Below are 17,577 nucleotides of genomic sequence, written 5' to 3' on the forward strand. Positions count from 1 at the left end.
TAGAGTTAGCGTGTGTGACGCGTGTGTGCGTGGGCACTGGGTAGTCAGTTACTCTGTTGCCGCGTGCACGGCAGGTCGGCAGCTCGGTGGCGCGGATAGCACGCTCCAGAGCGTGTCGATGGTGTGCATGACGCGGGTGACGTGCGTCGGCAGCCGGTTACTCTATCTGTTGTCCGTGCGCATTCGTGGCCGCAGAAAGGTCGCGTTCGATTGTAATTCCATCTACTTGTGTTTGCAAATTGAGTCAGAAAAGCTGCTGCTTGCAGCGCCAAAAATCTCTACGATTTACATCAACCAGATCGATGCAACCGTACTTGAACTAGATAAAGATCGATAACTAGCTTATACTAGAGTTCGTAGTGGGGGTCAAACTTAACCGATGCAGCCATACAAACTGAAGTATACGCCATGACGGTACTTACAGGCAAGCCAGAGGTCGGTTGGACCGATGCAGCCCTACTTGTTGAAGAACTCATCAGAATCTACTCTACTCCTACTCCTTAGGGTTGGCACGGAGCCGAAAAGAAAGTAACTTGTATTGATTGATTGGATGTCATTTTTACAATAGCCGGGGTCCAATATTTATACCCGGAGCCTAAGCATGAGTCATACTCAAGTACGACTCATTACAATCTTTGGTATAAAAGAAAACATTCCTAACTTAAGATAACTTGGACCCTAATCTTTCCCTTTTTATAGAGTCTGATATGTATTTTTCGACGCCAACCGTAACTCTTTGTCGTTATCTGCTGATGTCATTCAAAGAGAGCCGATTCCAGTGTCGCATCTGAGTCAACTGATATCGATCCTTATGCAATCGATTCTTGATTGACACAATCTTGGAAGCTTCGAGTTCCCATGTTCTTCTTCCTAAATTTTAGTGTAAACACATGTCCCCTAATTTTGGGATAAAAATGATTTTATTTCAAAATTTCTATTTATCTGTTTACCATGTTGCAACCGTTTTATTCTGAGATATACGCGTGACTCCTGACTTCCAGGTTCGAGTCTTATATAATATCCCAATAGTACCTCTTCCAACTCACTCGGCCTGTTTATTTTCCCCTTCTTTCTTGAGCAAATCTCTAACGCTGCCATCGCCAAAGCTTCAACCCTAGCGAATCCTCCGCCCCATCAAGCTTTCATTCAAGTGATCTTTGTCAGATTCAAATCTATTTCAGCTACAATGGCGACCAGCGACCACGTCCCTGAGGTATTCTTTCAAGTTCCCATTCTCCAAGTATCGGCTGCTTCCCTGATTTCCCTTCTTCTCAATTTTATTTTATCTAGTTTCTAGGAAATGAGGAATAAAATCTTGATTCCATTGGCTAGTGCTCCTAATGTCTATTTTCTTGGACCTATGGGTGACCCTGATCCATCTGATTTTATCTGTCAAGAAACCAACCAAATCCCCTTTAAACAATCTATAGTGGATTCGTCTTCTTAGAACACCAAGACTCCCTTCAAAAATTGGCCCAAAATGCCTAAGGGATGGAGAGACTGGTTTCGTAGGGTGTCCGAGAAAAAGGGTAAAGATTGGGAGCTCTATGATCTAAATCAATGCTTGACACTTTCGTTGTCTGGGATGAAGAGGAATGATTCACTCCTGATCTCTGCATCTTATTTCTAGTTCAACACCCTAAATACTTTCGTTTTTTGTCATGGCCCAATGATCATCACTTTAGCCGATGTTTATATGCTGACCGGCTTAGAATAACAGGATTGATGCAGCCTTATGACTTCTTAAGTGCTAGATCTAAGAAATTAGCCAAAATATCAGATTGCACATGATGGGCAAGCTACATTCTAAACCATATTGGAGATGAATCAACTGTCGGGGAAAGAGAATATGTGGCCTTTCTGAACATGTGGTTAGAGAGATTCATTTTCTGTGGGTCATCTTGTGGTTTGACTTACAATCATATACTTATGGCAGAGCATCTAGCAGTAGGCAAGGATATTCCTCTTGGAAAGTATCTGTTAGGAGTTGCTTATCATCTAATGCACCAGGTAGCTGCCCAGTTACCAAAGAACGAACCAGTGCATACTATTAGTGGCCCTTGGTGGTTGATACAGTTATGGTTGAACCTATATATGCACAAGATTGTAAGGCCTGATCTCAAAAACCTAAGATTTCCTTCCTCCAACTTTGATGAGGAATATAGAGGCGAAAAAGGAAGAACCCGTCAGTGCATGAGTTATGGTGAAGCTGCATCGGCCATAACAATTGTTGTCGATGTTGGCCATCTCTTTCAAAGGTTTTATAGAGGGTTTGATGCAGATACCCTGACTTGGCTACCCTATGATGAGGATGAGAATAATGAGCTGATCTTCCCATTCAAATTTTGATTTGAATCAGGCTGTTCAAACAAAACGACGGCCGCAATCTTCAATTCTTTCATCATGCCCTGTGTTCTTCTAGTCGAGTTTCATCATGGCTGTGGAAAAATGTCTACAGGTTCCTTCCTTCTAGGCAACCTGCCAACCTACAAGTTTTACAACCCTTCTTTTGTAGCTCGTCAGCTTGGTCTTGGTCAACTGCCTCCTCAACTGTTCTTCAAGGATATACTGAGGCCAAGATAGGGCATTAGTGAAGTGATGGAAGCCTCCAGAGTTTGCCAACTAGGATAAGATCTTCCTTCTCTTTACTTGCACGACTGGACAAGAGTCAACTTCTCTTTCAATCTTTTTGACTCCTGGTGGCCAGAATGGCACTCCCACCTCTTCTATGGGCCGGTCCATCCTAGATGCATAACTCTGGATGGAGAGTTTGCTTCTGACAGTGAGGTAACTTACCATTCTTTTTTCAAAAAAATTACTTCATGAGTTCCCCTACCAATTGTTCTAACAGACCTTTTTAGGACACCAAATTTGATCCCCTAAGCTTGGATAGGGAGGGGCGTCCTATAGATTATCAGCCACCATGCCTAGTTTTAAAAATAGGATCAGCTGCACCTCCACTGAAGAAGCTGATGAAAACTCAATCTGCCCCTACAATCGTAACGTATTAATCCTCAAAACACAAGATAGCCCAAGGGACAACCCAGAAAATGGTTACTGGGAAAAGACTTCGCAGAACAAGACCATCAGCTGCCCAGGTAAACAATTCATTTTTTTCCTCAAAAATGATATTCAACTTCTAATCCTCTTTCTTCACAGCTATCAACCATTGCATCCCAATCGACTCTGGGTGCGGAACTATTGTCCAAGACATTTGATTTGGCATCAACTAGACCTTCATCAGCTAATCCCAAGAGGAGCCAACTTTGGTTGAAACAACCAATGCTTCCAAGATAGCAGAAGATGTGAGTCCTTCCATTTTACCCTTGATGATGCCAAAGTATTTTTCTCAAAACTTTTAATTTTATTCAATTTTTTATCTTTCATCTGACTTCTGATCATGCTAGATACTTCCTGAGGAAACATCTATGCAAGAGCAGAAGTCTGACAGTCTCCTTATTTAAAATGATCCTACTATTGTTGACACTCAAACTGTAGATTCCCCAATCCAGCACACAACTGATGGTAAGAAAGTCATATGCTTAGTTTATTTCTCTGCTACAAACATGAACTAAAAAATCTTCCTTGATGTTTGTAGATATCAATGTTGAGAGTTTAGAGCCGATTCAACCAGATATCATTGGTGCATCATCAGCTACTCCTTCCCAGATAGAGGCTACCATAGAAAAGGTAATGTACTTGCTTCACCGTTTATCTTATTATCAACCGATTCAATCCTCTTAACAAGATTTTCTTATATATATAGGCACTTAATCTTTTAGCTCCGAGCTACTCTTTTAATCTTGAAGAGTATCTAGATGAAGATGAAATCAGCTCATCAGCCGCCTCTTCTAAAGAAGCTCTATCATAAGAGACCAGAAATCGGCTAAGGGATATGTTGCTAATGCTTGAGAAGAATATAGCCGATTTGGTCCAAGATGCGGATTTAATGCAAAGAGTCTCCTTGGCCTTTAAAGGCAATTCATCCCTAGTTCTTACCAAGGTCTTGTCATCCTTGTCCGTTATTTAAGATCAAGCTCCAAAGGTGAAAAAGGCCCAGAGGAGACTGTCTAACCGTGAAGCTTTACTGGCCAAGAAGAACTCCAATAGGCTAGAGGCCAAAGAGTTGACACAGCTGATCGATGATTTGAAGAACTCTTCTCTCAGGACCAATCTAGAGCTGACCCAATTGGAAGTCAGGCGTGCAGAGCTTGAGAAGGATCTGGAGAACGTGAAAGCTGCCATTGATCGCCACAAGTCCATTCTGGCCTAAATACCTGATGCCATTAAGCAGAAAAAATAGGAACTGGTGACCAAGGTCAGAGAAGGCAGGGTCATCTACAGTAGCCTCAAGAATATCCATGGATTAGCTGAAGAAGACAAGCAACAAATCATAGAAGTCGATGCTATCCGGCTAGAAGTATTGAAAACAATCCAGGATGCTCTAGACTTGTAATCTATATATCAACATGTATCTTGTGTAGAATCAATGATAACTATATTTTCTGTCTCCTCATCGTATTTCTTATTTCGGCTAAAGAGCCGACTTGAAAATAGTCGATTCCAGACTTCTATCTTTAATCCAATTAAGTAAGAAAACATGGCCTTTATTAAGAGAACTCCTTCAACCTTCTGTCTTTAGTTATCAATGCCTCATTCTCTTTGGCATTAGTGCGGTGACGCTTTGCCTTCTATTAATTACGATTGCCTTTTGCACGTCCCAAGATATCCACCACCTTGCTTTGTGGCTATAAATACCAGCCGAGGGCTCCGGCCTTGAACACATCTACACTCACAACTATTCCTGTTCCTTTGCACTTCTCCACCTTCTCGAATCCTGTAGTAGTTTCCTTTCTCCTTTCTATAGATCTAACCAAACTCCATGGCTAGCGAGGACAACTAAGGCAAGTGCACTATGAGGGAGGTTCCAGAGGAGGACATGTCGGTGAGCCAATGCCTTCATCGTATGAGGTGAGATCAATATCTTTTGCTCACGACGGTGAACTCTTCTAACTTGTTTATAGGTTCATCTTGAATGATAGCCTTCGTCCTCTTCCTAGGGCCGGTGAGCCCTCCAACGCTGTATCTGATGCTGCTTCTATGGCGGGCTCGTTGTCGGACGCCTCTGACTCCTATAACGGCGACGACGCCCTGGCATTTCCTCCGGGAGTGGAGGGTAGCCCAGGACTGTTATTCCGAGGCAACTTGGGAAAATGGTCAGCTCGAGATCCGCCTCAGGGCTTCTCAAGCAACCCTTCATGCCGTCGAGGGGGAGGCCAGCGCTGCTCAGGCATGGCTGGCTGAGTCTAACGCCATGGTGGCGGGTAAGATGGATTCTAGGAACACCTTTATTTTAGTTTCCACTGTCTTTATCTTGATAGCTTTTCTGCTTCTGTGATCGCCAGCCCAGTTGGAGTCCCTCTAGCTAGCGGTGAATGTGGCTATGGTGGCTGTCAATGCCTGGGCCCCCTCATCAACGCCCACCTCCATGATGTTCTGGTCCATGTCTAGGAGATTGCCCTTCATGGCGTTCATCATGGCACATCGGTGGCGCTGGGGGTGGCGTAGGTCCAGACCGGGTACGAGCTCCACACCATGGAGACTGGCTTCCCAATGGGTGACAGCCTCGAGGAGCATGAGGAGTTGATTGAGGAATTCATCGATGCAGCGGAGGCCATTGTGGACATCACATCCGCTCAGGATGTGATAAACCATGTCTTCGATTAGTTTGTATTTAGGGCAGACTAATCAATAAAGTCCTCTGTTTTTCCATGATCGTATCTCAACGTACTCCTGCAATGTTTTTGTATACATCATGAGTGTTCCTGTGTTTGTTTTGCTCTATAGGCGATACATCTTGTATCGACTTTTCCCCTCTTTTGGGTTAATTTTTGAACTAGAGGCGATACCCTTTGGGTACCGGCTATTAGAGCCGATGACTGAACAAATTGGCTGTCAAGTGTTGATCAAGCACTAGGATAATATTCCTTTAAACATTTTCCATCGATTGCTTATTGACAGATTGCGCCATAACTTTTTAGATCAAAGATTAAACGATCAACCGACCTAGGCCAAGCATCTCATTAAGCATAACAATCTTTAAATTCCCTTTAATAAATCTACTAATTCTTGCTTATACTCAGGGATTCAAGTTGGCACTTACATACGTTGGCCTAGGCCTATCTCTAGAACCAATATCTATCTTTTCTAATTCATCGGCCGACATAAAGCCATGTCCTAGTTTACCATCTATACCGTCTATTGGATTATCTATTAAAACATACTTTCAAAGCTAACTGCTTGGATCGGCTATTGGCTTTCATCATTGACTCTAATGAAGCCTCCTTCCCATAGTTTGCTAGAAAAACACTCGAAGTCTTCTAGCTCCCAATATGTTGGATCGGCTGTTGCGATACTCATAGATTCATCAGCGTGAACAAGCTCAACATCATCTCTATGACACTGAATCAAACATTGATGCATGGTTGATGGCACACAACAATTTGCATGAATCCAGTCACGACCAAGGAGTAGACTATATGACCCTTTTCCATCAATAACGAAGAATGTAGTGAGCAAAGTTTTACTTTCGATTGTCAATTCGACGTTCATTACCCCCCTGGTCTTAGATGCATTACCTCCGAAATCCCTAAGCATCATATCAGTTTCAATCAAATCTCCTGACCCCTTACCAAGTTTACAAAAAGTGGTATAAGGCATAAGATTGACAGAAGCACCTCCGTCCACTAACATCTTGCTCATCGGCTTCCCATCAACAAAACCTTTTACATATAAATCCTTTAAGTGCGATGCTTGACTGGCTTATCGAATATAACCTGTTGTATAACTGTTAACTTGGCAACTATTTCCTCATACTCTGATTCATTAAAATCTGAATAAACTTCTTAATCTGCTGGAGCCCTAAATTCTAACGGCAATAGAAAAATCATTTGAATATTAGCCGATAGTTGCCCTCTATCGGCTGTTTGTTTAGCACGCCACACTTGAGGTTTACCAGATGCCTAAGTATGTTCTAGCTCTCTGTTCCTTAGGCGTTGTACTCTTTTTTCTGACTTCTTGTCAGACCTTCTAGACACCATTGGCCTTCCTACCAAACATATTCTTCTTCACTATCTTCTTCTTTATAATCAGGTCAGTTTTGATCAACAACTCGCTTTCCTAGATGATCATGAACACTATTATTTTTTAAGCGCCAATCTATATTATTATGATGATACTCATCTCATGCATGGATAGACCGGCGGTTGGCTTGAGATTGCCTAAACTCGCAATATTGTTCGCTGTATTTTGGGTAGTTATTTCTAGTAGGCAACTTCAAACCTTCATTCCAACAATATCTAAAGAAATGACAATTCTAATGTGATTCAGCTTGCTTTCTCTCATACCTCTCTTTTTCTTGTTGATGCTGCTATTCTTGCTCTTCTAACCAATGCTGATAATTCTTTTCCTTCTGCCGCTGCCATTTATTCAACAAAATCCGAGATGCAACACGTAGCCTTGTCGCCCCCTTCCTTGACATCTCCCCCTATTCATATTGGCTCTTTTGTTGGTCATGACGTCTTCTAATCTCTCTATATTCATCAGTCGATATTTGTAGCTCAGGATCAACTGTTCTAGTTTCTCTCGATCTAGTTGATGTTAGGACTTTAGTTTTCCCATTTAGCAACCTAGCATCAACCATGTTCTAATCTCTTGGGAAAGGATTATCATCAACCTTCATCTTTCGAGGTGTATCAAATTTGAGCCTTCCTTGCTGAATAGCCCTCTATGTGTTGCCATAAAACTCTACACTCATTAGTAGAATGAGAAGTGACATTGTGAAATTTGCAGAATTTCCTTATTCTTCAACTGATCGAGAGGCAACATAACATGATTATTGGGCAACTTGATATGTCCCTTCTCGAGCAAGAAATTGAAGAGCTTATCTGATTTTGTGATGTCGAAATCATAGCTTTCTTTGACTCCCCTTCCCCAAGGATTTGGCACCATTACAGTCTTCTTAACCCAATTCCACTCAGCCACTGCAACCTCTTCTTCTTCATCATCTTCATAGCTGTCATCAACTAAATATGGATTATAGGTTTTGGCAATTGCGGCATTCTTTTGGAATCGAGTATCTCTGCGTATATTCTAGAATTGGCTATTGAGCGCTACCGTTTCGTTGAGCCAATTGACCTAAGTTGTCAAACTCTTGTCCCAGTAGCTTCTCTCTCCATGTTGGTAACATTCCTTGAACGGACAAAGCTGCTAGCTGATCATCAGTTAATTTCAATGAGAAGCACAAATTCCTAGTCTCTCAGGAACCTCTGAAGAAACTCGGTGCCCGATTCATTAGTTCTCTACCTTATAGTCGTTAAATCAGTAATTTTCTTTTCTCCTATTCTAGTGTAAAAATATGTATGAAACTTCTTCTCTAGGTCAGCCCAATTGGCAATAGAATTGACTGGTAGCGATGAAAACCAAGCAAAGGTTGGTCCTAATAGAGACAAGGAGAAGAAACAAACTCGATGGGCTTCTTCAATGGATGCTTTGCCCAACTATGTGAGATACCGACTAACATGTTATATCATGCTTGTGCTATCTTGACCAGTGAACTTAGCAAACTCCGGGAGCCTGTAATTTGTAGGAAGAGCGACCAAATCATGCCACTTTAGATATGGGAGTTTGTACGAGAAGGTCTGCCCTTTTTGCTTCAAATCGAACTGATTCTTTATCATCTCGGTCACTCTAAGTAACAACTCATTAGCATTTGAATTTGGATTTCTCTGCAATTACTGACCCATCTGTGGATTAAAATTTTGGGTACCTCGATACCCTGGATGTGGAATCACATGAAGAGTATTGTAATCTATGCCATAATGATGTCCTTGTAGAACCTCTATCTGTTGGGTCCTTTGCTGATTTGCTGCTTAAAGTCTCTGGTTATAGATATTAGGCTCTATATCTCTATGAATCCTTTGAACTGATGGCGCTATTTTTTGAGCCGACGATGGTATTTGGCCTGATGTGCCAAAATTAACCATCTAGTTCTGACCTTGCCCCGTCGGCTGTTGCACATGCTGTGCTGACGATCCAGGATTATATTGTATCTGATTGGTGGTGGTACCTTGAATCTTCTCAGATGAGCTCTGAACTATCTAGACACCATCATTACCAGCTGGTGCTGCTTCTTGATGGCTAGTGCCAGCTTGATTAGTCCCCTGAGTCGACGGATGTGGAATGTTGTAATAAGCCGGTCCGATCTGATCAACTGGATATCCATGAAACACCTCTTTTGTTGGAGATATGCCCTAGAGGCAATCATAGAGATGATGATATTCTATTGTATCCATATTTCATATTGTGTTCCTTGAATATCCATTAAAGGCTACTTGAATTGATTTGCAATTATGTGAATTGTATGTGAAACTCTTTACTTGTATGGTTATTCTAAAGTTGTCCCTAGTCGGAGTTCATGTGAGGACACACATGAATATTAGACTAGTACATGTATTAGCTGATGACTATGTTTCACAAGTCATGGACATGGAGATGTCAAACTAATAATGTGGGCACGTGTAGAGACATGTACTAGGACAGACCCAACACGGGATGTAGTTACATAGTTCTCTTTACACAACGTGTACGCTTTGTCCTTAGACAAGAGATTGTTGCATGCACTCAAGATGTGAATCGACTTACTTAGGGGCTGTCAAACGCTACTCCGTAACTGGGTAGTTATAAAGATAGCTTTCGGGTTTGTCAAGAAGCATGCTGTGAGGTATGATCAGCCAAGATGGAATTTGCCCCTCTCTATTTTAGAGAGATATCTCTGGGCCCCTCGAGTGATTGAATCCGGAAATGCATGGCCATGCTACGTGAGGTTAAGAGTTAACCTAGAAAGTGATTTCGAATCATAGGATCGAGAAAGAGAGGTCGGCTTGGAGCTAGACCAAATATTGTGAGGCAAAGGGAATAGCATGTACATGATGTTGTGATGGTTCATCTGATATGATCTTCGTGTGCGTATAGGAGTTGGCATGTCTTGCTAGAGGCCACTACCAACTATTGGCCGAGTAGAAGTACTCGCATCATGTCTATACGTATGTGAACCTATAGGGTCGCACACTTAAGGGGCTAGAAGCCCAATGAGGATCTGATCCGAATTGGACCAGATTTAGGAGTACTAATGGGCCTCGGACCTAGAGGCCTATCAGGGACCTCTATATATTGAGGGGTGGAGGCGGCTTAGGGTTTTGGGATTTTTTGGCAGAGCAACCGCTCCATCTCCCATGCCCTCACCGAGTTGCACTCTCGGATCTAGCAGTCTGGCTTCGACGCTTCCTCCCCGCACTGTGTGGATACCTTGGAGGTGTTGCATCTGCAACACTTGGATGAGCCACTGCACGAGGAGGACGCTGCTACATGTTTGACGTGGAGGTGATCGACTACTCTACTTCGATGCGGCGATCAACTACACTACCTCGACGTGCTTCATCAACTTCCGCATCTACGCGTCTAGTGGTAATCCCATGATCTATAACAATAGTGTTCCTATTTTATGTGGTAGTAAATTTGTTTTGTGCTAGCGTATCCTACCTCGTATTTCTTCATCTTTCATGGTGTTGTGGAATGTGTTTAGGAAAACTATATTACGGTTCAATATGGCATCATGAACAGATTTGTTTACGGCATCCATAAAGAAACGCTTGTCCTCAGCTTCATCTGTATCTGATTGCCCATGCAACAAGACTCTTGGTAGTGAAAATTTTTGAACAACTTTATTGTCACGTGTCTTGGTGTAGGACAATAAACACTTGTTCTAAAATTCTTCTATAGCTTTGCTGATGACATCTTTATCTTTATCGGGTAGGTCTTCATAAGGCACCATAAGGAAGTCAATATTGTTGTAAGTCGTTATGATGATTGTGGGATCCCACCGAGCATGCCAAAACATGTGTCGACACAAAAACGTTGACACACAGCAAGCCAGAAGGATCTATTTGATGGAGCAAGGCTGGAGAGCCGCTTGGCTTCAATGCAGGACTAGTCGACCCTACGAATTCCTCCTGAGGGCATGCTAGTCAATTTGATCTGCAATTGACAAGGAGAGAAAGCTTATCAGTAATTTAAGGTGGAACATGCCAGTTTTTGCCCAGACAGTTCCAAGTGTGCCGCTTCGGGAGCGGCCAGTGTTAGCCCATTAGATCACGGAGATATCCGACCACTCACTAATGTTGTCGAGCACACGTTAGTGATGCCGACCATGAACCATCATTATTTTACCTCTAGTTATAGTGTGTGGTCGACAACGCTGGTGAGTGCTTGGTGATCCAGTGGGCTGATATCCAAACAGGGAAAATTGATAAAATATTGATACGAGAAGAAAAATTGGCTGTTAAGAACTATAACGCTCACAGGTTGTGACTGATTTTATAATGACAATTGCGACGTACCCAATTTTAGTGATTCTTTCCCTTGAGCTATTAACATGTATGTGTCAGAGATACATCACTGGCTAAATTAGATTTCAATCAATGCAGTAGTGTAGAGCCAATGAATTTAGTAAGAAAAAGGGATATGCCACGCACACAATCAACTGTTTGATATAGACAGACCCACGAACCGTCTAGACCTAATCCATTACCATCAACAGTGGGGTTCGACCGAATCGATGCAGCTATGATGATAACAACAAACTAAATCCAAAGAATTCATAGAATCAACCATATTTCAACAGGTTCATGAGAGCATGTCATATCTGTGAAAGCGCGGATGAATCGGCTAAAAGAGCCGATTCGGGTAGCAAAAGGATCATAGCATGTGAACAATAGACTATTCAATACGAGCAGACCTATTAACTCCTCAAATCTAATCTATCATCTTTAACAGTGGGGTTCGATAACAGATTCTATCCTTAAAGAAAATGAATCTACTCATATTTAATAGGATCATGAAAACACACTATGAACGTTGAAATACGGGTGATCGGCTATTTAGCCGATGCAGGCATAGCAAACAGTCAGGGTCATGCCTGATCGAATGCAAACCTACCAGCTGGCATACTCCGATCTAGAGTACTAATAGTGGGGGTCGACCGGATCGATGCAGCCATGATAGTGGGCTATAGACCAGATTAAACTATCTAGTAAACCTCCTTAAGATCAGACATGCCTTGACCGCGTACTATGCATGATCAAGATCGAAGTAGAACAACTGATAAAACGTAACACGTCGCTTAAAGTAAGAACCGTTGCAATGTAACAAGACAAACGAGGCGTTAAAATGATGTGAGGCCGATCTAGATCGATCTCTATCGGGCAAGTTGATGTTGCTGCAAACTAATGACGATAAAAACATCAACAAGATCGGTAACTTAATGAATCTACCCGAAGGATGCCACCTTTAGGTAGAGCCTATAACTTGACCTTAATCTAATTCGAGCAGTGGAGGTCGACCGAATCGATGCAGCCGTACTTGAACTAGATAAAGATCGATAACTAGCTTATACTAGAGTTCGTAGTGGGGGTCGAACTTAACCGATGCAGCCGTACAAACCGAAGTATACGCCATAACTGGTACTTACAGGCAAGCCAGAGGTCGGTTGGACCGATGCAGCCCTGCTTGTTGAAGAACTCATTGGAATCTACTCTACTCCTACTCCTAAGGGTTGGAACGGAGCCGAAAAGAAAGTAACTTGTATTGATTGATTGGATGTCATTTTTACAATAGCCGGGGTCCAATATTTATACCCGGAGCCTAAGCATGAGTCATACTCAAGTACGACTCATTACAATCTTTGGTATAAAAGAAAACATTCCTAACTTAAGATAACCTTGGACCCTAATCTTTCCCTTTTTATAGAGTCTGATATGTATTTTTTGGCGCCAACCGTAACTCTTTGTCGTTATCTGCTGACGTCATTCAAAGAGAGCCGATTACAGTGTCGCATCTGAATCAACTGATATCGATCCTTATGCAATCGATTCTTGATTGACATAATCTTGGAAGCTTCGAGTTTCCGCGTTCTTCTTCCCAAATTTTGGTGTAAACAACTCCTTATTTGGATATTTTGGCAAAAGGAGAAAAAAATATCCTTCCAACAGTTTGATAAACAACTCACTAAAAGTAATTTCATCTTCAACTCGTAAGTTTCTGATCTGCGGTCGGTAGGAACTCCGTATCAACTCCTCATCCGGTGTTTTTCTCAGAAGATCGGAGTAAATTGGACGAATGAGTAAATTAAGTAAATAAAAGGCTTTAGGTGAGAAAATGGTGAGACAAAGAAACTATTAAAAGAGGTTTGGTTGGTTAGAAATAACTCCGAGTTCCAATACAAAATCATTTAGATAGCTAATATAGAAAACTATTGGAAAGGGAAATAAACTGAGATTGCTACTTATTTTGTGAACTCGCTAAATTTATTGGTTTAGTAAGTTAATTATAGGATCGAAACACCTGGAGTTGCTCTTATTCATTTTACTGGGTATAAATGAGTAGGTGAAGTCCAATTTACACTAAACCCTCCAACTGTCACGTTAGTCTAATTTTTAACCCTAAACTACACAACTAGACACCACCAACTATTAAAACTAGATATTCTAAAAAAAAATTAAAACTAGATGAAACGAAGTGAAGTTATGACCGTCGACACTTTGATGAATTGAAACTGGTGGCGCCGCTTGGTGGTAGCGCTTAGTCCTCAGATCGATCGAGCTCGACATGGAAGGATCGGAGCTGAGTTTTGTAGGCGCTAGGGCACCCTGTGCCCATGGCCCATTGGGATGACAACGGGGGGCTTTCTCTCACTAGTGTGCTGCCATAGGGGCGTGCACGGTGGCAGTGTTTCAGTGAAGGCGGCCGGCTCGATGAGTTGAGATTGGTGCGGTCGCTTGCAGAGTGGATGGAAATCGCCGGCGTATGGTTTGGCACCATGGATTGGCCATCCCATGCACGTGCGAAGATGAGGAATTCCACGAGGGCGGTAAAATGATCTTGGAAGAGGTGGGATGTGGATTAGTGGATGTTTGGGCACGAAAAGAAAGGGATGAAAAAAAATCTCACCTGTCACATTATTTTTGGAAGTTCACATATATACCTAAACATAATCTGGAAGACTGGAAAATTATATGATACATACATACATGAAACAAAGACACGAAGAAAAAATATTGTAACTAGTTAATCAAGATAGTTCATAATGACCCCCTCAATCTAAGCACACTCTTATATGTTCATTATTCTCTTAACCAAGATATGCTTTAAATAAATGGATATGTCTAGGTAACATTCAGTTGTTTTGGTCCCTCCTATCAATGATTTTTTCCTATGCACTTACACTGGCTTATAGCTATATTTACATTATCTTATTAATATATTTATAATTATATCTTCAGTGTAATTTAGGGTTAACACAAATATATGCCAAATTTTTCAGAAAAAACTATAAATTATTTATATGGATTGCAGATATCAGAGAAATATATGTACATTGTTCACAAATATCATCATATTGTTCACAAATTGTTGCCAAATTTTAGAAAAAAAAACAACAAATCTTCTCAAATCGCGGAAGGGAGGGAGCTCCGGGCGTCCTGCCATCCAGGCCAGCTGCTGGCCGGCGTTGGCGCGCCGCGCGCTGGGATCTGGCACTTGGCGGAGTGGCAGGCCAGCGGGGTGGGGGTCTAGCGGCTCGCGCTGGGCGGCCGCGCCGCTGCGGGGGAGTCCGGTGCGGTGGAGCGGCGGCCAGGCGTCGGGAACGGGATGGAAGACAGCCGCCTGCGTCGGTCGCGCACGCGTCGGGACTCAGGATCGAGAGAGATTCAAGGGAAGGGAGACACCATGTGAGGCGAGTCGGGAGCCACAACCATCGGGCGGACGCCCCATCGGACGGCAGGGCTATCGGGCGGACGCCATCGGAAGGCCAAAAAAATCGGTTGATACAATACAAGGGCCTAAAACAGTCGGTTGACGTATAGCGTTTCTGTAAATAAATTATTGTATATACACATTGAATTGATCAACTACACCAACTTCATTCATTCATCATGTAGACCTACGGCACAACGACAGTATTCACCATTAAAGTGAACAGGGAAAGTAATTATAAACTGATGCGTTGTCCATTGCTGCCCAAAGAAGTTGCATGTTGTCACTGTCCCGTAATACTGTTCCGTTTCATCTGGGGCCGCGCCATGGCCGCTGTCATCTCCATGAATATGATCGTAGCAATAGCCTGCACAGCCGGCGATACGGTTGTGTTCTCGGTGTTCAGAGCCACAGTGGCGGCGGCGGCGGCGGCAGAAGATCAGGAGGCAGCATCGTCGTGGGAGAAAAGCAGGCAGCGGCGAATGGGCCGCATGGCTGACGTTACCGCCCAATAGCATCATCGTCCGCGTGTCCATGCCTCCCTGGTGGCTGCTGGTGGCACCGCCGTCAGCCGTGAACGAGCCGTCACCGAGGTCAAAGTGGAAAGTGTCACTGGCGCCCATCTCCGCCGCGTACCATTGCACCATCGCCTCCTCGGCGAACATCTCATGCACGCGCTCCGCCGCCTCGGCCTTGCACCCGCTCGAGCGCGGCGAGCATGGCGACGAGGCCCGGCATACCCCAGCCGCGCACGTCGTCGCTGGTCCACACGCCGGCCGCGCGCGCCGCCGCGTCTAGCTCGTCCCGCCTCCGTGCCTCCGCCGCGATGGCACTGCAGCAGGCGCTCGCACTCGCTGTCGAAGCCGCCGCACAGGATCGTCGGGCGCGTCGTCGCCTCGCTCGCCGCGGCGGCGGCGGCGGCGGAGGGGTCGCAGTAGCGCTCGATGACGGCGTCCACGGAGGGGTGCGCGAACGAGTAGGGCTTCCCGGCCGGGGCTGGGGAGAACACGACGATGGCGACCTGCGTGCCGGTGAGCGCGCAGAGCTCGGTGGCCTTGTTGAGGAGGCCTACGCGCGGCGCTTGGAGAAGCACACGTGCCTCGCCTCGGGGCACTGGATGGGCTTGAGATCTCGATCTTCTGACGCCCCAGCGTCTTCTTCCTCTTGCGGTCCCCGCCGGCCTCGCCGACCCTCTCCGCGTCCTTCGCCATGCCCATCGTTGCCACGTACACCTTGGAATGGGCTCTCAATGGCGAGAGCAATGCTTGAGGAGAGAGATGCCTCGACGTGCTACGGAGGAATGTGACTATATAAGGAGCAGAAAAGATGCGTGCAAGGAAAGCGAGAGCTCTCTATCAGAGATATCTCGCGATTGTTGATTGATCGATCGGTCGGTACCAAACTTGAGAGTGTTTTTTTTTATGATCTGTCAATTAGGAGACCAAATCCATCTTTGGAATGGAAGTGTCAACGTCCATGCATGTCGGCCTTGTCACTTTGTCAGACGCAACGAGGATGACGAATCATCCTTGGCAAGGCTGCGCATGATCTCGTCATGCCCTCTCGCCTTTATCGAAAGGAAAAGTGAAAGCGATTTGTGTAATGGAAGGAATGATTTGATTGATGAGTAAATTGTACAGTGATTACATATTTATATTCCCGGAAGGGGTGAGTACATGACTCTTCGTACAGGAAACTGGCCCTTTCGGGCTACCCTCGAAAGGTCCTGAACGGTTGGTGCTAATCTTAATTAGCACATGTCTAATTACATTTAACACATGACTAATGACCTCATTAACTGCTAATTGATCACTAGTGACTATTTCTAACACTCCACTTGATCAATTTGCTCCTTGAATCTTCACGCGAAAATCCTTGTCACGACGTCCATTAGTCTATTAGGAATCAGTTGAATATTGAAGAAAATTGAAAATTGATCCTTGATATTTCCTTGAATATCCTACGGGAAAAAAATAGAAAAACATACATAGACTCTTGTATTGATATTGCATTGTTAAACCTCCCATGAGAAAATTAATTAATAACTCATGTAAGATTAGGAAATGCAATTTGATGTGTGAACAGGATTAACTCAGGAAGAGACTCCCCTTGAACCTTGCAAATCTCTGAGACGACGCATATCAATTCCATGAATATATTTTTGGAATGTGGTTGCTGGTAAAGATTTAGTGAATAAATAAGCATAATTATCATTAGACTTGATTCGCAAAATGTTAATTTCCCCATTTTATTGTAACTCATGAGGATAAAATAACTTAGGGGCAATATGTTTTGTGATATTGCTCTTAATGTATCATGTTTCCATCTGTACAATACAAGCGGCATTATCTTCATAGATAATGGTAGGTGCTTCGATAGAACCTATACCACATGATTGTTGTATGTGGTTAATCATTCTACGTAGCCACACGCATTCGCGTGATGCCTCATATACTGCAATGATTTCAGAATGATTAGTGGATGTAGCCACTAAAGTCTGTTTTAAAGACTTCCAAGAAATGGCAGTCCCACCGTGTAAAAATACAAAGCCTGTTTGAGATCTGACGTTATGGGGATCTGATAAATAACCAGCATCTGCATATCCAATCATACTTGGATATGTTTTTCTTTGAAAGAAAAGTCCAAGATCTTTTGTGCCATTGAGATATCTGAGGATATTCTTGACTCCTGTCCAATGTCACTTGGTAG

This window comes from Miscanthus floridulus, chromosome 5 (assembly GCF_019320115.1).
Source record: "Miscanthus floridulus cultivar M001 chromosome 5, ASM1932011v1, whole genome shotgun sequence".
Classification (NCBI taxonomy): domain Eukaryota; kingdom Viridiplantae; phylum Streptophyta; class Magnoliopsida; order Poales; family Poaceae; genus Miscanthus; species Miscanthus floridulus.